At 32.6% G+C, this 26,335-nt stretch overlaps 2 long non-coding RNA genes across 2 annotated transcripts; both read right to left on the bottom strand.

Annotated features, from left to right (window-relative positions):
- Positions 1-505: 505 nt before the first annotated feature.
- Positions 506-21,994, bottom strand: LOC143062889 (uncharacterized). Its single transcript, XR_012974881.1, has 3 exons — positions 20,034-21,994; positions 13,209-13,271; positions 506-2,779 (listed from the first exon to the last, which is right to left on the bottom strand). It is a non-coding gene; the product is annotated as an uncharacterized LOC143062889 (long non-coding RNA).
- A 98-nt stretch (positions 21,995-22,092) lies between these two features.
- LOC143062888 (uncharacterized) lies at positions 22,093-25,815 on the bottom strand. Its single transcript, XR_012974880.1, has 4 exons — positions 25,708-25,815; positions 23,573-23,652; positions 23,161-23,211; positions 22,093-22,409 (listed from the first exon to the last, which is right to left on the bottom strand). It is a non-coding gene; the product is annotated as an uncharacterized LOC143062888 (long non-coding RNA).
- Between the last annotated feature and the right edge of the window lie 520 nt (positions 25,816-26,335).

Here is a 26,335-nt window from a genome sequence, read left to right as displayed (position 1 = left end):
TCATACCTTTGTTAATCCGTTGTTTAATTTCACTCTTGAACATATATTAAAATTAAAAATGTCGAACACAGATTCCTTCAATTTGTTAACAATATTGTCTGATACAAGTAAAACTTAATGTTGTGGCATTTAAGAATGTCACTTTCCCAAAATGTTTACTTTTCGGTGATTTTGATGTTTTTGTTGATCTTTAAAAAAACCCGTCCAAGTCATTTTTATACAGGGAAAAGTATAAATATACCGAGCTCCGAGGAATATTCAAAACGGAAAGTCCTTAAGCAAATGGCAAAATCAAATGCTCAACCAAACCAAACGCATGTAAAACAACTGTCATCTTCCTGACTTCTTTTTGGGTTGATAACAAAAGACAAAAACTTTAAAATTCTAAATTTTCTAATTGGACATCCAAACACCTATGGATGAAGAACTTACAACGGCTAATCAGAACTATCCACATAATGCATTGGTGCAATAAAGAGAGTTTCAAAACAAACTCGAAGAAATATGTTGAATAATTAGATTGTTTTATTTTTCTCTTAGTAATTTTCTCATTTCTCGGACTACTCGGAGACAGAATGCACTACTCGAAAAAAAATATACAACAAACTTGCACCACTGAAAAAATGATTAATCATCAGTGTTCTAGGATGTCTTCATCTTCTCTTGAGTTATTTCGTCCGTTCTAGGAGCACCACTATAACACTGAGATAGAAACTTAAAATAGGACATTTAAACTCCCATGGAAGAAGAACTGACAAACTAATCAAAACTATAAACATTGTTTGAAAAACACCAAACCAAGCTGTGTATCACCATACACATTTCAAGTAGTCTTCAACGTGAGCTCGTGCATGTTTTTTTCTAGAGTTATATTAGCAGAAAGTGTTATAAACAGTACAAATATAAACTAACATAATTAAAAGACCAGGTTATTCAAACAAAAATGTTACATTTGCCTCGGTAGCTCAACATATCTCTGTAATGTAATGACCTGTTTTTTTTATTACCATGGTCTGAAAAGATATTCTTTAGTGTCAGTTTGGGTATTGCCTTCTTCAGTGTCAGTTTGAGTACTGTAATTCATTCCTTTAATTGTTATTATTGTTAGATTTGGACAAATTGAATGGTCCTTAGAACGGTGCAAATGAGATATGAATTCTTTTCCCTTCTTTTCATATATGTACGGACATTTTGGAGATATATTTGCATGTATTGTCCAAATGTTTACATTTTGTGGAATGTGAAAGAGTCTAACGCAACATTTGAAGCACTGAATAGTATTCAACGCAACACAATAAAATCCAGCTTCTGCCCATGGTTTTACATCCCATTCATTTATATTACATGTACATGCTTCAAAGGTTTTCATTCTAGATTCTAAAGTGCAATACGTTTTTTCAAGTTGAGATGCAAAATTTGATTTTTTATTAGCATCGTTGAATTGTAAAATTGCATTCTGTATTTCTTCCTCTGATAAAGTTTCTTTGATGAATTTACATTCTGGGTATTGGGAAGCGTGTTTTGTAAGCGGATTGGTATGATATTTTACATTGGAGAGCCAACCACTACAGGAATAACACTGTCCATTTAATCCAACTCCAGGGTAGAAAAAACCAGCCTTTGCTATTTTGTTAACCTGATCTTGATCACTTTTAATCCACGATGTAGGAAATGAATACTTTCTGTCTTCAACATTACTATAGTTTTCAAAACATGGCTGTGCAATATCAGTAACAGCTTTTCGTGTAAAACTGTACCACGCATTTGGGTAAATGTCAATAAGAAAGTTTTCTTCTGCAGAATCATACTTTCCAGCAACAGAACATACTAAATCCATTTTTTCAAAGTCACTAGTAAAAGAAATTAAAGATGAACATATATCAGAAATATCTGACACGGCTTCTTTGAATATGTCGGAGTTATTATCTAGTATAATCAAAACTTTAGTGCTAGGACTTCTCAAAACGTGTCTTTGTCCCAAAACGTCTAATGTTTTGTGGTCTTGATGTTTTTGTCGATATCTGAAATATTCATCCAAGTCAATTTGTAAACAGAGATTTTGTGTTGAAATCGTTAAACCAAAAATTTGTGATTCTAAATGTTTTATGCTCAATCCATGCAAACTTAAAGTACCAAGAAGACCATTTTTGGCCAGAATGTTACAAAATGGCATTATCTTTAATCTGATATTTGACACAAGATCCTTGATAGAAGCTGTTGAATTGTTATAAATGATAGTAGATTTCTTCAGTTGAAATAAACCATTCTTTATAGTTATTGATCCAGTAGTTATAAAAGTAATAACGCGATCAAAAACCTTATTGACATTTTCGTATATTTCGATGGTATACAGCAGAACACTTTCAATAGCATATTTTTCTATTTCATTTTGACATAATTCCTCAGATAATATGATAAGTATTTTATCAGGAAAGGAATCTAATGTCGCAAGGCTGCCAGCTATTGTCTTTCCTGGCCAGTGATTAAATGAACAATATTCTAGCTTTTGGTTTTTTAAAATAGGAAAAAGAGTTTCTTGAGTAAAACCATCTGCATCATCATATAGTACAAACACTTCATACATTTTGATGTATCATTTGATGATCACTGGAACTAAGAAGGTTTAATCTGATGCATGTGATATATGTCCTTGTTTTGCAAAATATTTCCTTTTGATATGAATTTAAGGTAGATTTCTTGGATGACGATTCAGATGAAGCAAACACCTCAGGTATTTGGGTTAATTGAAGTCTATGCACATTTCAATCCTTCGTTGTGGCTGAAAAGTAAATGAAATTGTGTTGTTTAAAGACAAATAACATTTCACGCACTTATATATATACATCACTGAAGAGACATTAATTGTCGAAATTCAAATTTGACAACGGTAGGGCAATTGCAACAGAAACTACATATTTAAGCTATTCGTTTGGGAGGCTTAAATATGTAGTTTCTATTGCAATTGCCCTACCGTTGTCAAATTTGAAATATTATACCAACTGGGATCGGTTAGGGCATTTTTTTTTATTTGAGGACTGCTATCCATGCAGTAAATTTAACTCAACTGTCATCACCTTTGGAAATTAAAAGTTGTGTCAGTTCACATCGCAAATAGCTATTTTTATTTTGGCATATCTTTGTAGTCTTTATGCCGTATTTGGAACTTTTAAAATTGTACCAGCGTATGTGATGTTCGCTAAATTGTATAAATTTTCAAGATTTTGATAGTGTCTCAGTTTTAATATATTGACATGATTCATTTGACATCGTGCTAGTCCCGAAGAAGGATATCTGTTATCAGAAATATCTAATATTTGTTCATTTTATAGTTATTTTATGGCGATGTTGTACCCTTTTTGACTTGTTATATATTTACATATATATATATAAAAAAAAAGAAGGGTCTAAAAACAGCACAAACAACATTTTCCAAAAGAGAAAAAAAGTGAAAAAGTATATTTAAACAAAACGCATTTGACTAACAGGTCGAACAACTGATGTTCTTTAACCCTGCTGACTGCCATTGGCGATTGCCAAATAAAATTGATCACAAGATGTAACAAAATGGATCTTAATATAAATTTAATACTGAACAGAAATATTTTTTTTAACTTGTGGCCACGATGTTATGCCACAAACATACGTATATATATAACATCTTCATGCCTTATATATCATGTACTGCAGTACGCCGCTAGATTAAAACTGACGTGGAAAGGTAACACACGGCCAGCGAAAGCTCTATTTATAAGAGCCCAGGTGGTCGTGTGGTCTAGCGGGACGGCTGCAGTGCAGGCGATTAGGTGTCATGATATCACAGTAGCATGGGTTCGAATCCCGGCGAGGGAAGAACCAAAAATTTGCGAAAGCAAATTTACAGATCTAACATTGTTGGGTTGATGTTTAGACGAGTTGTATATACATTATGTACACAGCCATGTATCACCATCATTGATGGCGATCCGATGGATACATCTGTTGTAGGGTTGTCACTGACTCAGACGTACTTATAAATATAATTATTTTCTGTGACTGTATCTTACATTAATTTGTAGGATCCTTTACTATAGATAATTTAGCTGATCTGTAACAATAACATCTTCATGCCTTATATATCATGTACTGCAGTACGCCGCTAGATTAAAACTGACGTGGAAAGGTAACACACGGCCAGCGAAAGCTCTATTTATAAGAGCCCAGGTGGTCGTGTGGTCTAGCGGGACGGCTGCAGTGCAGGCGATTAGGTGTCTCGATATCACAGTAGCATGGGTTCGAATCCCGGCGAGGGAAGAACCAAAAATTTGCGAAAGCAAATTTACAGATCTAACATTGTTGGGTTGATGTTTAGACGAGTTGTATATATATTATGTACACAGCCATGTATCACCATCATTGATGGCGATCCGATGGATGCATCTGTTGTAGGGTTGTCACTGACTCAGACGTACTTATAAATATAATTATTTTCTGTGACTGTATCTTACATTAATTTGTAGGATCCTTTACTATAGATAATTTAGCTGATCTGTAACAATAACATCTTCATGCCTTATATATCATGTACTGCAGTACGCCGCTAGATTAAAACTGACGTGGAAAGGTAACACACGGCCAGCGAAAGCTCTATTTATAAGAGCCCAGTTGGTCGTGTGGTCTAGCGGGACGGCTGCAGTGCAGGCGATTAGGTGTCACGATATCACAGTAGCATGGGTTCGAATCCCGGCGAGGGAAGAACCAAAAATTTGCGAAAGCAAATTTACAGATCTAACATTGTTGGGTTGATGTTTAGACGAGTTGTATATACATTATGTACACAGCCATGTATCACCATCATTGATGGCGATCCGATGGATGCATCTGTTGTAGGGTTGTCACTGACTCAGACGTACTTATAAATATAATTATTTTCTGTGACTGTATCTTACATTAATTTGTAGGATCCTTTACTATAGATAATTTAGCTGATCTGTAACAATAACATCTTCATGCCTTATATATCATGTACTGCAGTACGCCGCTAGATTAAAACTGACGTGGAAAGGTAACACACGGCCAGCGAAAGCTCTATTTATAAGAGCCCAGGTGGTCGTGTGGTCTAGCGGGACGGCTGCAGTGCAGGCGATTAGGTGTCACGATATCACAGTAGCATGGGTTCGAATCCCGGCGAGGGAAGAACCAAAAATTTCCGAAAGCAAATTTACAGATCTAACATTGTTGGGTTGATGTTTAGACGAGTTGTATATACATTATGTACACAGCCATGTATCACCATCATTGATGGCGATCCGATGGATACATCTGTTGTAGGGTTGTCACTGACTCAGACGTACTTATAAATATAATTATTTTCTGTGACTGTATCTCACATTAATTTGTAGGATCCTTTACTATAGATAATTTAGCTAATCTGTAACAATAACATCTTCATGCCTTATATATCATGTACTGCAGTACGCCGCTAGATTAAAACTGACGTGGAAAGGTAACACACGGCCAGCGAAAGCTCTATTTATAAGAGCCCAGGTGGTCGTGTGGTCTAGCGGGACGGCTGCAGTGCAGGCGATTAGGTGTCACGATATCACAGTAGCATGGGTTCGAATCCCGGCGAGGGAAGAACCAAAAATTTGCGAAAGCAAATTTACAGATCTACCATTGTTGGGTTGATGTTTAGACGAGTTGTATATATATATATATATATATATATATATACACACAAAAAAAAGTTTCTTTTCAACCAGTGCACAGAATTATATATTAAAAATTAAATACACAAAAAGAGTTTTAAAAGCAGCATTGTCTAGCGCTTTCATCCATCTTGGGACTTTTCAAGACTATGAACGTCGTTATGGGGAACACATTAGTATTATGACGTAACGTCATTGTTCGTAACATATTAGTAGTATGACGCGACGTTATTGTTCATGTAACTACTAAGCATTAAGCTTGGCGTCAAATACGTCAAACACTTTTATGAATTTTCTCTCTAGTTCTTTACGGTATTCTTTAAAAGGGCATTAGCTATCAAATTCAAGATTTGATTTAAAGTCTCACATTTAATAAACACAATATTAAAATCAATATCAAGTTTATCAAATGTCTAAAGGAAATTATAACGAATGCCTAGACTCGTTATAAAGTATCAGCATTTTGTGCATAATTTAGATGAGACGCCAAAGAATTAAACCAACAAAGAAATTGTTCTATCTGTTGGCTCCTTTTTAATGTTGACATTATTTTCTTTGTAATAACTAAACATGCTGAGCATGAATAAGAATTCAAATAAGGTTAAGTAACTGATTCGTATGTCAATAATACACCAGCGATTTATATTTTTGTTTAACTTTTTTTTTACCTAATACAACCAACCGACTTCAATCTACCGCTTTTAGCAAGATAGGCAAATTGGCAGTTTTTATCTTATAGTTCGTTTCTGTGTGTGTTACGTTGTTGTTTATTTTTTTGTAACACTTTAATGTTTTAGTTGTTTTATTGTTTTCCTCTTATTGTTGATGTGTTTCCTTCTGTTTTAGTTTGTAACCCGGATATGGTTTCTCTCGATCGATTTATGACTTTCGAACAGTGGTATACTACTGTTGCCTTTATTTATAAATGTTTGAAAGAAAAAATAATATCAAAACTTATTGTTGTCGACTATTATTATTTGTATGCATCATCCAAGGAGAGACGAGTGTCTTTACAATATTTGAACAAATTTAACAGACATTTTTTGAAAGATGAGCCATTAAGATTAATTATTAAAATACAACAAAAACAATTATGGTTTATTTTCGATATATGACTTTGAATGTTCCTCTAATATTTCTCGTTCCTCTCTAACAATACCAACTGTTCGATTTAAATGTCTCAATTGTATTATCAATTATTTAACAATATGTTTGAACAATAGGTAAAGGTAAAGGACAACATTTAAATTCAAGTCACAGTACGTTCATACATTTAAGGTCCATTTCTCGTGCATTCCATAAATCATTTAACTTTCCTCCCTTTACACTAACATTGAGAAATGAGTCAAAGAGACAACAACCCCGAAAAGAGCGGAAAACAGTCAAAGGCCACGAAAAAGAACCCGGAGGCGGGCTTCAGATTGCCCCTAAACAAAAAATATAGAATGGTTCAGAGAAAATGGGCGTCACAATAAACTCCAAAACATTTGAATGAACAAAGATGAAAAAACACCATACAAGATAAACAAAGACAAGAAGCTCTTGATCTGAGACAAGTGCAGACATAAAGAGGGGTTAAACATATTTTATGAGATATCAACCCTCCCCAATTAATCAAAAAAGGGCCATAATCATGCGAAGGGGTTATTGTATTGAGTGAAATTGTACTGGTTATGCCCGCTGAGCTAATTGGTCATTATCTGTATCAATACAACTTATTCAAACAGATCCTTATATAGTGTTGATTTCAGAAATTGTGTAGTTTTAAATATTTCCCGATGAGATGAGATGGAAAATACTTCATCAAAGTTTTTGATATTCTGAAACATAATTTATGAAAAAACATTTGTGCATCTAGGTCCTGCCATGTATTAAAACTTTTCTTGATTCACCAGTTTGTCTGTTCTCGTAGTAGATTTTGTGGTGTAAACACGGGCATATGTTTTTTTTACATTTGAACCTTAAAAGAGAAGTGAAAGATACCAGAGTGCAGTTCTAACTCGTGAGGCAAAAATAAACTGAAAACACCATGGTTAAAACAGAACTGATCAACAGACAAACAAAAGTACACAAAACACAACATAGAACACTAAAGACTAAGCAACAAGAACCCCATCAAAAACTTAGATGATTTCAGTTGCTCTTAAAGGGTAAGCAAATCATGCACAACATGTTGCACCCTTCGTGTTGCTCATGTCATTAAAAACCCGGTAATAAGTCTAATCCGGGAAAAGAGGACGGCTTTGTAGTTACATAATGAACATATCCGCTATCATATTTGAAACGGATATTCCAAAGCGGTCAACCAACACATTATGGTGTCTATAAAATTAACGAAGGGATGATTTTACCTTCACCGTTTGAAACTCCTGGTTTAATAATTTCCTTGTGAGCAGCAACACTTTATCAAGGATATTATGACAGGAAACAAATATCTGGAAGACCAAGTATCAATTGGGAGACATATACTACGTTTTCAGGCGCTTCTGGAATGTTAATTGCTACATAGAAATGGAATGTTCACAATCGGGAATCTGAAATCATCTCTTTTGTCGCAAAGTTTTGTTTTCACCCGACCCTCATTGTCAATGTCTATATGAAGGTCAAAATATGAGAAATATAGATTCCTACACTGCAACAAGTGTATTACGATATTTCTCCACTCGAGACAGTTAAATTTTATTATTTAAAGCGCGAGGCTTGCCGAGCTCTTTAAATAACTACAATTTAACTGTCGAGAGTGGAGAAATATCGTAATACACGAGTTATAGTGTAGGAATCTGTTTCTCTAATGATTTTTATCCTTCTTTTTCAAAGATTTTCAGAAACTTGTGTTCTTTATATGCGACGTCATCAGGCATGGTCGCCTTTTTTCATGACGTCACAATAGGAAAATTTAGAAGAAAACAAAACATTTAGACGTCATTATCAAATTTCGACTAATCATTTGTTGAGAACAGATTTTTCACTAGTGAGGAGAAATATTTTTCTCACACCGGTCAGGAAATGTGAAAATAGCACAAAAATTAGAGAAATACTTAACTATATCTGTTATATCCTTTATCTCAAGTTTGATGGGATAGATGCGTTCAATATAATCACCAAATTTAAAACTATTTAGTGAGAGAACATCATCTCTATAGTGGAGAGTAAAGTTAAAGGATACTGCTAATTTATTTTCTTTCTTCCGTTGAAGTTTCTGTATGAAGTCATTCTCACAAGAGTAAAGGAACAAATTGACAAGAAGAGAGATACAGTTGGTTAACATTGAAATGGCGATTTTCAGTTAATGGGGAACTAGCTGTAAAATTCATGTTCACCGATTTCACGCAAATTCGATTTATAACCGTGTAAAACACTTATGTAAATTATAAAGTCTAAAATAAAAAATATACCGGTCATGGGCTCGATTCTATGTAAATATAGATATAAATATAGCAGACCAGTGCATTTGGATTGTCCTAGGTCTGTTTAATTTCATTGTATAGTTTTAAAATATATGTTAATCATCGTTTTTACCTGTATAAGATTTTTTTGTCAATCAAATTATTTACCTTTGTTTCACTTTCAATCATGTTGACATTCTTTTCCTTTAAATTATAAAATACGCACAATGCATGCGGTATCCATCTCTATCTAAGGGGTTAAATTAAAGTCCACATGAATACGGTTTCAATGGGGTCGAATTATTCACTTGCAAGTATTTCACTATTTCACTTTCATTAAGGGTTAAACAAAATGAATCATATTCCATATTTTTTTTATATATCTCGTAGATATTTAAAATGTTGAAACACGTCCTTTAAACGTAACCAATATGTTTTAACTCTAAAAAATAAAGAGTCTTAAATAGTGATGTCATGTTCAGAGAATTTTTCTATTGAAATCACAGCGTTTTTTTTTACAAAGTAGGATTTGTCACTCCCTAAGACAAGATACGTGTATTTACGCTGGTCAGTCTTTTATAATGAAAGAAAGCAGCAATCAAATTGTAAATCGATAATAAATAATTTTGTTGTTAGTTTTTTTACGGAGTTGAACTTAACTGCTAATAGCTAAAAATCATTCTTTTTTTCTGAATTTATAAATGATTGCAACAAAAATAATCAGATCACAAAATTTAATTAATTTCGTATCTGATTCCCTTTTAGAACGGAAATTAAACACGCTGAATAATAAAAAAAAAATATGTAAGTGTATATACACATTACACACACGAGGTCCAATGCATAAACAATTTATTGAAATGTAACTACGTTAGCAACATAGCGAAATTATTTCAGCGCATGCCCCCTTTTTGAAATAGATGAATCAGCGATTCATTCAATTGTTACACAAATTATTAGATATACTCCACGGTTTTTACAACCCGTAGTACTCACCTTCTTCCCATAGAATGCATTGTTTAGAATCTAACAAAACTTTTCGGCCAACACAGTGTGAAGCATTATTATATTGATTCGTAATCGGTCCATTAACAAGTTAGGTCATTGTCATCTGGTAGTTTAAATTGAAAATCACGGATTGAATAAATGGAGACATAGAGGGGCATTATAGCTGTGTATAATCGATGTTCACCAAATTGACTCAAAATTTCATATTTGATATAGACAAAAACGTATATCCAATTTCATATAGTCTTAAAGAAACAATAAACAATGCTATATAATAGTCTTTGACATTGTCATCGAATGGGAAAAGAGTTGGTTTAGTCGGTACATATTTTGTTTCTGTCAAGGTTATTAAGAAAGTAGTGTCATGAAATCATGGTGTTTTTTTCTCTTATTTATTACTAAAAGATTAAAAAAAATTTTTATTCAAGATTTACCGATGAGTATTTTGTAGACAAAATGCGAGTCTGCCTTATACAATTATAACCCTGATATCTTTGGCGAAACGCGCTTCAGGCATACTGTAAACCAACTTATTTTTGCGGATACTTTATTTCGCGTTTTGCCTTTCTTGTCAACTTCGCGGCTATTCAATTTACGGTATTCTTATCTACTTGATGTAGTTTGGTAAGTTAAGATCCAAGTTTGCATATTCACGACGATCAGTATTAGCGTTATTTTTCTACTCGCGAAAGTCGCAAAAACAAATCGCTCGAAAAAATATCTAAAACTGAACAATTTTTCAAATCGACACTATATGGATTAGTGTGGATAAGCTGTATCGTTATAGACAATAAACAATGGACATAATAGTATGTTAGTGGGCACAATCATTACAATGTCATTCAATAACCCCTCTGCATGATTGTTGGACTTTGTTTTAATAATCGACACAGTGATTTCAGCAAACATCATTTCAGTTAAAGACAAAGACAGACGCACAGTAATGTCATTAGCTCATATACTTACCCGTTGATATCTTAAGACAGCATTCGAATCATTGCCCTACAAAACTGCTATGGTTTGCCTCACTATGGTATTTAGTCCGATAATTTTTTCTCTGACATTATTTTTTTCACTGAAATCATATCACAGCTTTACGCACCTCGGATAAATTATGACGTTATGATTGGTTTAACACGGTCATGTGGTGACCCCCTATTGACCCATAAGATATTGATGACGTCACGTTTACTATAAATGCTTACGTCATCGATTACTGTTTTTTTGGTATATCATTGCTTATTTTCATATATAACTTAGCAAGAAACGGCGCGAGTGCACTTCATTCATTCGGACTCACCCTCTATGGATTTTACTAGCCCTCTTTGGATCTGCAGTAAGTAAAACTTTTTTGATGTTGTAATTTCTTTGATTTGTAAAGAGTTATATGTGTTTTGATAAGGAGTTTATTTGAGGACAATACCACAATCATGATGGGGGTTACTGGTTACAGGAAGATTTTCTCAATTATCTTTTATCATATGGATATATGGGCTCCTGTGTCTGTTGTATTGCTTTAAAAGTTACATGCACACAATCATTTTACATATATAGATGTAAAATAACATCTAAAAGTAAGTGTTTTGAACAGTAAAATATACAGAAAATACACGTATCATATATATTTAAAGTCCAGGAATCCTATACAAAAAGGCAACATTTTAGCGGGATAGCCAATCATAAGTATGCACGACTGTCATACAAGTGAGAGGTTAAGCTAGCTATAAAACCATGTTTAATCAACCATTTTCTACATAAGAAAATGCCTCTGCCAAGTCAGGAATATGACAGTTGATATTTATTCGTTTGATGTTTTTGATCGATCTTCATGGTCGAAAGCATATTCTGCGTTGTCAGTTTGACTACTGTCATGCAATTACTAAATTGTTATCATTAGATATAAGAAGATGTGGTATGAGGGCAAATAAGGCAACTTTCCATCCAAGTCACAATTTGTAAAAGTAAACCTCATATTTGTTTCCTTTTTAAAATGTGAAAGTTGCTTTGAAAGGCGCCAATCTGATATCCCTTCTTTTTATATACATACAGATATTTTGGAATTGTATGTAGTGCCATAGTGTTTCCATTTTGTGGAATGTAACACATTATCTCCAACACAAAATATGAAGCACAAAATCCAACGAGCAACACAATGCAAGTCAGATTCTATATCCATCGTTTAACAACCAACGAAATTATATATGTTAAATGTTATATTGGTGAAAACAGCCATAAGAATAACACTGTCCGTTTGATCGACTACTGGGTAGAAAGAAAACTACAGATCCAAGGTATTTTTAACCTGATCTAAATCATCCTTCAGCTATTTTGTAGGAAATACGTTCTTTTTTCCCTCAACACTACTAAATTTTTCATTTTTTTTTATTTGTACAAGAAAGCCATTTCATTGTTAATTTAGAGAAAGATTTGAATGAAGAATTCAAAGGTGGCATATATAATAGCTATGGTAATTCACAATCAAGAGGAGTGTCAATTTATATTAATGAGAAAATAGAATATAAATTTATTGATAAATTTCAAGATAAAGAAGGGAGAATAATTTTGCTTAATATAGAAATTAAAGATAGCATTTATACTTTAGTGAATATTTATGCTCCAAATTAACCAAAAAACAGAAATGTTTTTTTTTCAAAAAAGTAAAAGATATGATATCAGAAAACAGCTTAGGGATGGTAATTGTTGGTGGAGATATGAATGATACTCTATCAAATATTGACAGAAAAAACTACAGCACAAATAAAAAAACACAAAACCCAGTTAACAGTTTAAAAACTCTAATTAAAACAATAAAGTTGATAGACATTTGTAGAGAGACACATAGTAACATTACACAATTTACATGGAGGCGCAAAAACAATATGAATGAAGCCTCTCGCATAGATTTCTTTCTTACATGCCCAGAGATAAGATCACAAATATGCTCAGCAGATATAAGACCTGCACTTATATCTCACACAGACCACCAAGCTATATCATTAAAGTTGAAAGGGAGATCACAATCAAAAGGAAAAGGATATTTTAAAATTAATAACAGTATTTTGAATAATATTGAATATAGATACATAATAAATGGCCTAATTCATAAATATAAAAACAATCCAAAACTTACCAAAAATATTGGACACCATTGGGAATTATTCAAAATTGAGGTCAAAGAATACACCATTCAATACTGTAAAAGAAAAGCAAAACAGAACATAAGTGAAAAACATGTATTGGAAAGCAAAATCAAAAAATTAAATGAAAAAATTAACAAACATTGTAAAGATGAGGTAATAAAGCATTTTCAAGAAGAATTAATTTATAATGAAAGTAAATTGAAGAAAATATATGAAATAAAAACAAAAGGAGCTCAAATCAGGTCACGAATTCAATGGGTAGAAGGAGAAAAAAGTTCGAAATTCTTTTTAGGTTTGGAAAAATCTAGACAAACAAGAAAAACTATAACTGCACTTAGAGCACTTAAAACATCAACTTTACAAACAAACCAGTGAAATGTTTATGAATTTTTTCGGTGGTAACAAAAATGAATGTCAAAAACTAAATGCAGAAAAGCAAATAGAAAAGTCTGAAAAGATTATTAAAAATTGGGAGAAAAGACTTTTAACAATGATTGGTAAAATAACAGTTATCAAATCATTGATTATACCAAATATTACCTTTTTAGCATCTGTTTCACATATTGAAAAAGAATATATTGTTAAATTTAAAAAAAATATCTATAATTTTTTATGGAAAAGCAAAAGAGAAAAGGTTAAACGCACAGGACTAAGCTTTGTTGAACTAGATGGGGGTTTAAAAATGATAAACATAGATACATACATAGAATCTATCAAAATTGGGTGGATCAAAAGGTTAATTAATGGATATCTAAAAAATTGGAAAATTATTCCACTTTTTTATTTGAATAAGTTTGGAAAAGATTTCCTTATCTTTCATATGAATATTGATAATACTGACTCTATTCCAGAGTTAAAGGAGCTGCCAAAATTTTATTTCAACATTGTTAAAGCATGGATAACTAATAAAAAAGTACAACAGCCAAAAAACTTTAGATCTATACGTCAAGAAGTTATTTGGGGAAATCATTTCATAAAGATAAAAAATAAATGCCTTTTATTCCAAAACAGGATAAATAGTAATATTATCTTTGTTAATGACATCATTGATGAAAATGGTAATATAGAAGAAAATTTTATTTTACAATTTTAACTTAAAATAAAAAGTAACTGGATGTCAGAATTTTACCAATTAAAGAAAGCTTTTTCAAGAGAATGGTTAAAGATTTTAAAACAGGAAAATTCAAAGAAAACTGAAGTAAAAACGCCCTATGCGATACATATTAATAATAATTGTAACAAAAAAGAAAATTTAGAAAATGTAGATACCAGAAAAATTTATACTATATTAATTAAGAATGAAATTGAAATACCTATTGGTTTTTACAAATGGAAGACAATGCTTAACCTTGAATACATTAAGAGTCTTTCGTGTAATATGTTAAAGTTTGTTCATCATTTTTTAAAAGATAACAAATACAAAGTGTTACGTTGGAAATTGCTACACTTTATTTTACCTTGTAAAGTTTTATTGAAAAAGTGTAAGATCTGCGATATTTCAAATTTATGACTATTGCAACACCAAAGAGGATTATGATCACATGTTTGTTAAATGTCACTTTCTTGATCATTTCTGGAGTAAAGTAAAAAAGCTCTTAGAAAAACTGAATATTAATAATAATATTCTAACATTAAAACATTTAGTATGGGGTTATAAAATAAATGATGAGCAATACTATGAAATTAATTATCTGATTACAATTATAATGTTTTGTATATATAAGGCAAATTATATGTCTGAACAGAAAACAAAATCTTTAGATGTATATTCTGTATTTAAAACAGAATTCATGTACAGCTAAAAAGTGCAGGCAACTAGTAAACATACTAAGAATAAATGCCTACTTGATAAAGTTGTCAAATTGTTGTAATAATTTTTTATGTTTGCAAATGTATAATCTAGCAAAAAAGAAAAGAAAAAGGTTAATATTATAAATTTTTTAGATCCGGAACTGATTTAGAGAAATAATTTTACCTATCACCGATAAGCGTGGAGATAACGGTATTTGTTATCCACTGTTTTTTATCGTTCAAAAAAAAGGAAAATAATATTTACATACTAACCGTCCCTATGTCGCCATAGGCCTAAAGTCGTCGTCCGGAAGTCACGCGATATTCTCGCTTAATACTACATGAGGCAAAGTTCAGAAGCGGTTGATTTTGAAGCCGTAAGTATCTATTTTTATTTCTTATTAATGCTTTATTATACTTAAGCTTCATGTAGCCTTCATTGTACGATGTTTGGGGCCTGGGAAAAATGGTATTGATGGCATGCTGGGCGACGCATTCCTGAAATTTTGCATGTTTTGGGCGATGGTACCGTACGATGCCATTTTGAAACGTGACGTCATTCTTCCAAGTTTATTCTATCCAAAAATAGTTTGTCTTGAAGTAGAACAAAAATGGAATTTCCTAATTTCATCAAACAAGCCAAAAATAGACTGAAACTGAGGTGACGACTTTAAGACGATACTGACGACTTAAAGTCTGCCAATTTTTTCCAATAGTTATGTCCAACAATTCGTCACAAATATACAAGAAAACAGTCAAATATTTTTTTTTACTTTACATTATCGTTAAGAAGCTTTTCCTAAATCAATAGTCCCTCTGTTCGTCTTGAAGAGAAATATTTGTCAGACCTGTTTTCTTTATTGATTTGTTCGGAGGATATCTTCTTTGAACTGTCATACTGTTTTGTTAAAGTCATTTACGTCCAACTAAAACTGTCCATATGATTTGGATTTTCTTGTTTCCTTTAGTGTTATTTCCTTGGTTGTGTTTTTCTTTGGCATATCCCCCCATTTTGGATCCCAAACTCCGCCTAAACATGTTTTTTGATTTCAGGCAATGGAGAAACAAAAGCCAAAAAAACTTTGTCAGTGGAACCAAGAGGATATGTCCAAAGCTTATAAGGCGGCTAAGTTAGGACAGATGTCAATAGACCAGGCCAGCAAAACGTACAACGTACCTAAAATGACTCTCTCCGATAGAGTAAAGGGAAAAGTTGCCATGGATGCTCAAATGGGTGCATCTACGGTTTTGACGTCCGAAGATGAAATATCACTCGTTAATTACATTGAATACATGGCACAACGAGGATTCCCTCTGTCTGTATCCCAGGTCATAGGATTTGCTTGGTGCATCGTCAAAGAGCACCCCGGGGCAAGCGTCTTTAATGAGTCTGGACCCACAGAGAAATGGTGGAGGGGATTTAAAAAGAGACAACCCGAAATGTCACTTAGAAGACCGGATCCATTAGATCGTGGACGAGCTGCAATGGGAAATGTTGAAACTATGAGAGACTATTTTAAGCTCCTTAAATCAACTCTTGAAACTAATGATCTAAAGGACAAGCCTGAGCGGTTATATAATTGCGATGAAGCAGGTCTCAGTCTAAACAAAAGCTCTGGTCAACGTGTCGTTGTGCCAAAACGTTTCAAGCACGCCCATTCCATAAGCATTGCAACAAGTGAGCATATATTGGTACATTGTTGCGTCAATGCCGCAAGACACTCTTTACCACCTATACTTAGGTAGCACTCCACAGTTAGAAAATAAAATTAAAAATGAGCCACAAAAAGTTTTATCATCTCCTATTCCTGGATTTCTAATACATTAACCTAACTGTTTGTGTTGTACATGTGCATATATATGTAATCAGTATATTCCATGGATTTGATTTTTAAAAGTAAAAAGAGTGAAAATTAATTCCTTTTATGTGTATCCATGGCAACATTCTGCATTTATTTACCATAAAATATTGCAAAAAGGGGGGTGGACATGTCACATACCCCCCCAAAATTTGGATCAAACTAGAATTTCAATGCCTTTCAGTGATACCTTTTTAGAAACTGTTTTCAAAAATCGTCCTAATGATCAAATAAAAAATGGGTGTCTTTCGCCTCATTTTTTCGTAAAATCCAATCACAAAGTTCGTGCAATAAAAAGTTGGAAAAAAACATTACAATAATTGCCGGACCAATATATGGTAGGGACATGCAAATACGGACTGTCATACAGAAAACAGCCTATATTACATACATTACATAATCTTGATGTTCATATAAACCCAATACAAAGGCTATTTTAATACTCAGCTATCCAAAAATGAATTTTACTGCACACTAGCTCTCATATTTGAAAAATCCACAGGGGCCAAAATGCGAAACTACACACCTAACTGTGGAGTGATACCTTATATTTAGTGGTGGAACCCGGGAGGAGCATACCATAAAAACGTGCCCGTCAACGCTGCATTCGCTACAACAGACAGCGGTTTCATGGACAAGGAAACCTATTTTCAGTGGTTTGAAAAAGTCTTCTTGCAGCACTGTGTACAGGAACGTCCGATTATGCTATTGCAAGATGGTGCTATCTCTCACATCAGCCCGATGCTCATTAATAGTGCTCTTAAGAATGACGTCATTCTTCTTTGCCTACCGTCTAAAACAACACATATTTTGCAACCTTTGGATGTGGCAGTATACAAAAATATGAAAATTGAAACCGCAAAACAAGTATGCTGAAATCCGACCTGTGGGTATCAAAGAATAATGTCAGCTCAATCTTTAAGGTTATATTTGAGAGAAGGTTCACTATGGCCTGCATTACACAAGGATTCAAAAAGTGTGGCATATATCCTTTTGATCACATCGCGATTGACAAGACTTTGCTGTTCAGAGGGGGCAATGATGTCAACCCGGATGAGCTTGATTTGTCTTTAAATGACGAACCAACGAACGAATCCGAACTGTCAGCTATTGAGGACAATACCACATCGAATACAGAAAACGAACCAGAGCAGATAGTATCAGCGATGCCATCTACAAGTAACACGGGCGTAACAACCGTTATGGACCTAGAAGTTGGTGCCGACGGTATTTTATCTCTTATAATCCACCCTACCGCTGAGGCTACACAATCGTCAAACGAAATTGAGTTATCTAGTACAACTATATGTCCACCAGAACTAGCATTATCAGCAATTGAATCCGCTTTGACACCTCGTAAGAAGCGTAAATATGATAATGCATTTTCCAGCAATACGATGGTTAAAGGTGACGTTGTATTTCATACCTGGAAAAACCTGAAGATCTCATGTACTATGTCTAGTTCTTCAAGCGATTCTACTTTGCCAACTAATGTGTCGAATGAAAGTATAAATTCAATGTCGTCCTCATCTCTCAATGTGCAACCATCCTGCTGTCCTAAACCATCATCTCATCCTTTAGTTAAAGCTGGACTTATTCCAGACGATCTGGTTTCGGTCTCGGTCGTGCCAAAAACAAAAGATGTAAGTGGTAGAACCAAAAGGAGGAAAGGTGACGGAAAAGCGAGGATTTTATCAACAAAAGAGATTCAAGAAGAGCTCGACTCAAAGGAAAAAAAGAAAAAGAAAGACGAGAAAAAATCCTTGAAACGAAAGGAGCTTCGAGAGAAAAGAAAAGCAGAGAAACTTATTGAGGAGGAAACAAAAAAAGCTAAACAGGAACAAATGAAAAGATTGAGGCCATAAAAAATAATAGGTTTGTTTGCCCAAACGCTACCTACCCAGAAAAAAAGCTGCCTACTCTAATTCTTTTATTGTCCTGATTTGAAGAAGTTTTTTTAATCAGATAGGCATGAATACTAATAAACACCCGATACTTCAATTTCTCTTTTTGAAAAAAAAAGAAAATGCCTACCTACCTACCCACTGTTTCAACCTTCGGGTAGGGTTTGGGCAAACTAAAATATTTTTAATTGTGGCCTGAGAGAACTGAAACAAATTAAAAGTAAAACAGCAAAGAATGAAAAACAGTTGAAAAAATCAAAAACATGCGGTGACGTATTGCCATGTTTTGTGTGTCAACATATCGTCACTGAATCCAATGTTCCGTTTATGTATTGTTTTTGCAGCCGTGTATTCCATGCCAGCTGCATACCAACTTATATCTCTACTGTATCGTGTCCATTTTGCTATTAACTGTTATTACTCAGATGAAAAATTTTGTCCTGCATTTTTTTTAGCTGTAAACTCTGTCTGCTTTTTTTTTTTTAGTTTATCCTGACTTATTTTTTACCTAAATTGTCGTCCTGGCTCTTTTTTTTGGCAATTGTCTCATCCTGCCTTTTTTTCACTCAAAACTCCTGTCCTGCCTATTTTTTTCAAATTTCATCCAAGCCCCCCCCTCCCCCCATAAAAATCAAATGGTAGCTCCCTAATTAGACCAATAGAGTCGAGTGAAGTGAAATCAAGAAAAACAGGGCCACAGCAGCTGTGTCATCTAACTTTTAAAGGAGATGATAACAGTGAGGATGAAATTAGAACAGTAGTCAAGTCCCATCTGTGCGTTTCTATAATTGCTTCATAATTAACTATGATTGTACTTTTTCATGAAAATTGTACTTATTTTGTGAAATATTTGCTTCAAAACTTATTTTGTGAATAATGAACAATAAGAAGAGTTCATTTGATTTTGTGTTGACTATTTATTTTAAAAAGAAATGAGTTGACGACCTAAAGACGGGCTAATATTACATGACGACCAATGGACGTGATATGTGACGACTTATAGACGTGAAGTCGTCTGGTCTCCCCGGTGTAGTTTAGACGAAAAATAACCATATTTCCGAATGTTTGACGGCCTCATACTAAAGAGATATCGAATTCTGAATATTTTTTCTGTATGATTACCTATTTACACTGCGTCTTAAGGTCGTCATGTCATTACATTGTATTAGAAAGTGCGGACCCATGACGACTTCGGGACGGTCTACGTTATCTTTTTTTCCAGAATCGAAACAAATATATTACAATATTTGTTAATACATACCTGTGAATTGCTAATATTAATCATAAATCACTATTAAAACTAGTAATTTCCAAACCAGGAAGAGATATCAATACAATAATATAAAATCGATAACTGCAAGTGTGAACCATTTCCGGAAACTTTTTCTTTCCGAACAAGCTAGATACACATATTGATAAGTTAAAATTTCATATATACTTATTTATTTACGGTTGAAAATAAAATATTTATAATATAGATTAGATAAATTGTAATGTTTTATTGTTAAACAGAAAGAAATCCTGGATTTCTTGTTAAAATACCCTTCACTAGAATGCTGGACTAGTGAAGTAAATTGTTAACAGCAAGCAATATATTGTTGAATAAAAAAAAAAACTCTTTCTTAATTATTAACACCAATTTTATCTTTAATCTAAGCCGAGCTTCAAAGTTATTGTGAAAACTGCCTATTTTAGAGTTGGCGTGAATTAGATGTTGGTACTAAAAAATTCCAAAGATCTTTTAGAGTACATACAATCTAAATCTCTTTCATCTTGCAATAGTATTAAGACATTTGACTTTTCTTCTACAATTTACAGAGTTAAGTATCCCCATTCCAAACTAAAAGATAAATTGAAATAGTTGGTATTGCTTTGTTTCGTAAAAAAAGAATGGCCAACGTATATACAAGTAACTTGTCTAGGGATTAATCCTATTTTGTAAAAAAATCACTCTGATTCAAACAAAAAATTCTCTGAAACTGGCATTATCAAGATGCTTGATTTCTTGGTTGATGACATATTGGTTACGTTGAGAGGACATCTTTTTCATCAAACAATCGGTATTCCCATGCAAACCAACTGTGTCCCTCTTTCGCCGACTAGATCATTTATTCTTTTAGGCTGACTTCATACTTCTTAGGAGGAAAGAAAAGAAATTAGCAATATCCTTTAAATTTCCTTTCGCTATAGAGATGATGTTCGCTCACTTAACAACTAAAAATTTGATAGTTATGTTGAACGCATCTATCCGATCGAACTAAAGATAAAGAATATACCAGATACAGTTCAGTCTGCCTTATATCTTGAAAGACATCGAGAAACTGACAATGAGGGTCGGTTGAAAACAAAACTTTCCGACGAAAGAGATGATTTCAGCTTCCTAATTTTGAGCTTCCCATTTCTATATAGCAACATTTAAAAAGCACCTGCATACGGAGTATTAATCTCCCAATTGGTTGGATATTCCCGAGCTTGTATTTCTATATCATACTTTCCTTGATAGATGGTTGCATATGGAAAATATTAAAGCAAGAGTTCAAAATGATGAAGTTGAAATCATCCCTTCGTAAATTTTACGAACGCCATTATGAGATTGTTCACCTTTACACAGATGATATCGTTCCGTATGTCGTAACTAAAGATTGAAATGTCGATGTTCATAATTATAAATTAACTGTTTGCTTATACAAACAAAAAGACAGGTGCCAGATGTAGAGCAGGATATGCTTATCCTTCCAGACTATATAAGATCACCCCCGGATTCTGTTTTGGTTCGTGCTGTCCAGTCTTTAGTTTCCATGTTGTGTTTTGGTCTTGTTTTTTTTTAATTGTAATTGCGTTTTCAGTTTATATTTCTACTTATCAGTGTGAATTTTTCTTTGGAAATGTGAGCCTCTCTTTTACAAAACTTTGTATTTTTCCAAAGTAGATTACCGTACCTGTCACCTGTCAAAGCTTTAGGAATTTGGGTACTCAATGCTCCTAAACTTCGTACTGTCATTGAGCCTTTTAACTTTTTTTTATTCGAACATCATTAACGATTGTTTTTTAAAGATAAAGGTGAACAAATTATCCTGGTATCTATACATATTGATTTTTTTATGTTGAAAGAGCGGAGCAATTGATGAAGATTGATATTTTTCAAGTTGATATAAAGTATGAAAGTTCTTTTCTTTATGAATACTGTACTATTTAGGGTTCATTTTCAACTAGGGGTGACTCAAATATTGGCATTCAGCTTAATGTGAATATGTGTTTTAAATTGTATATGTGTTTAAAATGGTTTATGTTAATCTATATTTACTACCCAAAAAGCAGGCAGAAATATTTAAAATAAATTATCAAGAAAAAATACATACAGACATGAAAATTATCATAATTATTTCATAATTTATTTTATTGTTGTACGTTCAGTTTAAATGTCGAGCAGAATTTGCAAAAAAATTCTGTTAAAATATTGTCGGCTTATCTGTTTTTGAAACATACAGCTCATCAAGTTCAGTTATATAAAAAATTTGTAATAATTATTGAATTTTGTAGCCCTTCAAAGTTTTCATCAACGTTAGAAATGAAACTAGCACAGGATCCTCAAATTCTTGATCATCTCCCTCTTTTTATTAGAATTATCTGGAATTATCTGGAAAAAATAAACAAAACGATTATACAAATATTGGATAATGCATGTGCTGAATCTCATAGAACTAATAAACTTAAAAGTATATATATTTGAAATAGCAGTTTGTTGAAGAAAATTTCAAACACTTACTTGGAAAAGATGGAACAATGTTTTACAAGTTACTTTAATTTAATGTTCAAATAAGAAATTAAGGCTATTAGTATTAACAAAGACATCGTTTATTTTTCTATGCCTCGGATGTGTATTTTTTAAATGAGAATTGCCATTGTGTACCTACATCTTGTAGTTTTGATAATTGTATGAGATATTTAAGATCTGAGTGGTTACAAAAGTTTAAAAAGGGCCTCCCTGGTCGGTTCTGAATATGTTATATTGCAGAAATTGTGTTAAAGTAACATGTTTAAAGTCGTTATGTTTTTTTTTATTATACTGCTTTCAATTTCTTTTGAAAATTGCACAACAATTTTTTCCATAGTGTTTTGACAAATAATTTATTCTTCAAACGTACATTATACTTTAAAGGTTATTTTCAAATCGAAACAAGTCTTAAATAAAATTTCTATATTTATTTGAAATGTCTTACTACTAAGATAATTTCAAGAGTGACATAATCAACGGAAGAACACCTCTTTCTTGAATTTCAATTACATAAAAAAACAACCCGAAGAGACCCATCCCTAAATGGCAAATACTAGTAATTGTTCAGTGTTTCAAGAATCTGCCCATTTCATACAGACACAAACTAACATACCTGGATCTACGCACTCTCTACCACAGTTTGGATTAAGACAACACAATTTTCCTGTAAAGAAATAGTATGCGGTTCATCAGTTGAATGATTTTAAAAACCAAGTCCATTAACGATGCTTCGATTCCAAGAACAGGCTTATACTTCACATTGCATTTTATAAGTGTTTTTTAACGATTCAAAAGAAAAATAATTAAAACAGGTCTTTTCACAAAAAATCGTACGAATAAAATTGATCGGACCCTGAAACGTGTCTAACTCCCGAGTTTCTGTAGCCATAAGGTGTCTTGTGAAAAGAGTCGTATACTTTACATGCTTGTATTAAATTCATGTTAAATGCAAACAAAATTCAAAAGTTCGTATCAATATCAGAATTTGTTAATTAAGTAAATAACTAGATATAACAATACTCTACCTTGTAGGATAAAGACAACTTTATAAACGTATGGATCGACATTTTTTTATGTTGATGTAATGACATTAACGGCTGTGCATCTAAATACAAAAACAAACGTTTATTTTAGTTTCTGCAGTGCCCATGAGCTATATCCTTACTATATGTGCTTTGGTCGCATGCACATATAAAGTTACATGTTCTTTCATTAGAAATGATTATAAACTTCTGCTGGTAAACTTTAAGCCCAGCGTTGTCATCAGCACAGTTATAAGTATTTCGTTACCATAAAATATTGATTAAAAGATCCCCGATGATAGATTCCAAAGTTATTCATAAACCATCTTCATCAGGCAAATATGACCGTATATACATTTGGCTATTCTTTTTCTATTTTAATTTTGATTATATAGCCACTATCGTGTGTTCGTATTTCTACATCATTGGCTATAGAAAGTTTAGGTTTCACAGTTACTCCTGAAAAGGATTCCAAAAAGTACTTCGAACGCATGAAACGTATGTCATTTCATCATAATGCATGTTTTTGGTAAAAAAAAATATGATTTCCATGGGTTCTGATTATGTGTAACCTATCTTGTTTAATTACATATATACTTTACTACAACTTTAAACTCCGTTAGAAGAAAATTAAATGTAAGACAACGCATACATGTTTATATTGGGAAGCAAATATTTGAAAAAAAAGTGTGCAAATTATTTTGAATATATGTATAGTTGAATGTTTTGTAAATACAAACAGATGTTATTTTGAAATATTTGCACAGTTATATTTTATATCATTTAAAACATAATTAATTGAAGATTTGTCAAAAGAAAACTACCTACATGAAAGGTTACGTTTCCAATATGTTATTAAAATAGAAGATAACGATTATCATGATGTTTTTTTTTAACAAATGCCTTTCTGAAGAAGACATTTCTTTTATTTGATAGCATGTTGCTTTAAAAAAAAAGATTAAACAAAACTTTTTAAAAGTTTCTTTTAGAAAATTCATTTATGTTTTCGCAAAACTCTGCAAATTTGGACAAGGTACACTAAATGCCGTATTTGGCTCCCTAGTTTGTCAAAAAATCATGTTTATTTATTTATTTATTTGCTATTTTGTTTTTGAGGAGGAAGGGGGGTTGATTGTTGAAAGTGAACACCAAGCTATTTTCATCCATAGTCGGACAGAGATTAATCTATAAAAGCTCATTTACTTAGACGTCAAAATACTATTAGAAAAATACAACATCAACGTAAATCATAAATGAAAAAGGTCGTTGCTATGCAGTTATTACGGTTGCTATGTAGTTTCTTAGCGAAAAAAACAAGCCAAACAAATTGTTAGATTTGTACAATTGTCCTAAAAGTACCTAGCAATAGAAACATAGATTTGGTTAACATATTATTGTTTACATAAGCCATGAACATATACCAAAGTCTACTGTTGCTTAATATACATTACTGTTGCTAAGGGCCATACTGGTGGTTAAGGTGTTGATAAATACTCGTGCAATTAATATAGATAAACAAAACATTACTGCTTTAGATTTCCATATATGTATTTTACAATTATACATTTTGATTCATATGGAAAATACGTTTTTTTGTTAGATAAGGTTTGAAATAGCATATTATTGGCAGGTTTCAAATATGTTGCTAGGCAACCAAAAAATGAGAATCACCAAAAAAATGCAATTTTTTTAAGCTTCTATACTTAGTCTATTGAACTTATAAAATTTATAATGTCTTTCAAGAGGGGGCCAAAATTGGCCCTTATTGTACCTTGTCCTTTGCTTAAGCACATGTTTTTTGCTCCCTCAGTGAGATTCTTATCCTTTTCCTTGACTTCGTGGCAACACCACCTACTCTGTTTCTTGCGCACAAGACCACTCGACCAACAAGATAATATAAAAATATAGATTTCGTTGGTCGTGTAATGACTTTCTTCGTCGGCCTAAAACATACTGATAACTAGGTCTTTTTTTTTTATTATACCTATGCATGATTAACAATATAAACATTCAAACAGGTTTTATTTCGTTTTAAAGTCTGGGAAAAAAATATATGCGAACAGTTTTTACAGAAAATGAACGCAAGAAAAAGGAAGACCTATCATTTCAATATTGATCTTAGTACTTTTAAAACTTACATTTGTAAAATAAATTACAAAAAGTATCAAAATCCCTGCTTTCCACATTTTCAATTGACCAGATTTACTTAATGGATGATATTTGAACACGTCTTTACCTTAGCAAAAATATTCAAGCGTGAAATTATTTATATAACATGTACAACAAAATTCGTCATCTAAAGTTTATGTAACATATTGCGCAAAACAATGCATATTGTATAATGTTACAGTATGTTACACTTGAACATGAAAGAAAACAATCATATTTTTTAGCTAAACATTTTGGATATTAGATTTTGAAATAAAAATAGAACATAAATATTATGTGTGAAAAATTCGGAGGTGCAATAAAGACAATAACAATCAAAACCAAGGAGTAAACAAAGACTAAAAAAACCAAAGGACATTTACATCAACCAATAAAAACCAATAAGATGACGAAAGTCAGAAAATATGACATAGACAAAATACAGACAGCAGTCCATAAACTGTTCACAAAAACCATAAAAACTTGGTGACACAAATCGATGGAAACAATACCCATCGTTACCAAGACAACTACATATTGAAGAATAAACTTATTTCAAAAATAGGACAAATACAACACTGAAAAGTTTTATAAAGCATATGTACCACGGACCTCTTT

The sequence above is a fragment of the Mytilus galloprovincialis genome, chromosome 2 (assembly GCF_965363235.1).
Source record: "Mytilus galloprovincialis chromosome 2, xbMytGall1.hap1.1, whole genome shotgun sequence".
Taxonomy (NCBI): Eukaryota; Metazoa; Mollusca; class Bivalvia; order Mytilida; family Mytilidae; genus Mytilus; species Mytilus galloprovincialis.
Note: the sequence above shows the minus strand (reverse complement) of the source record. Positions and strands in the feature narration are given on the sequence as shown.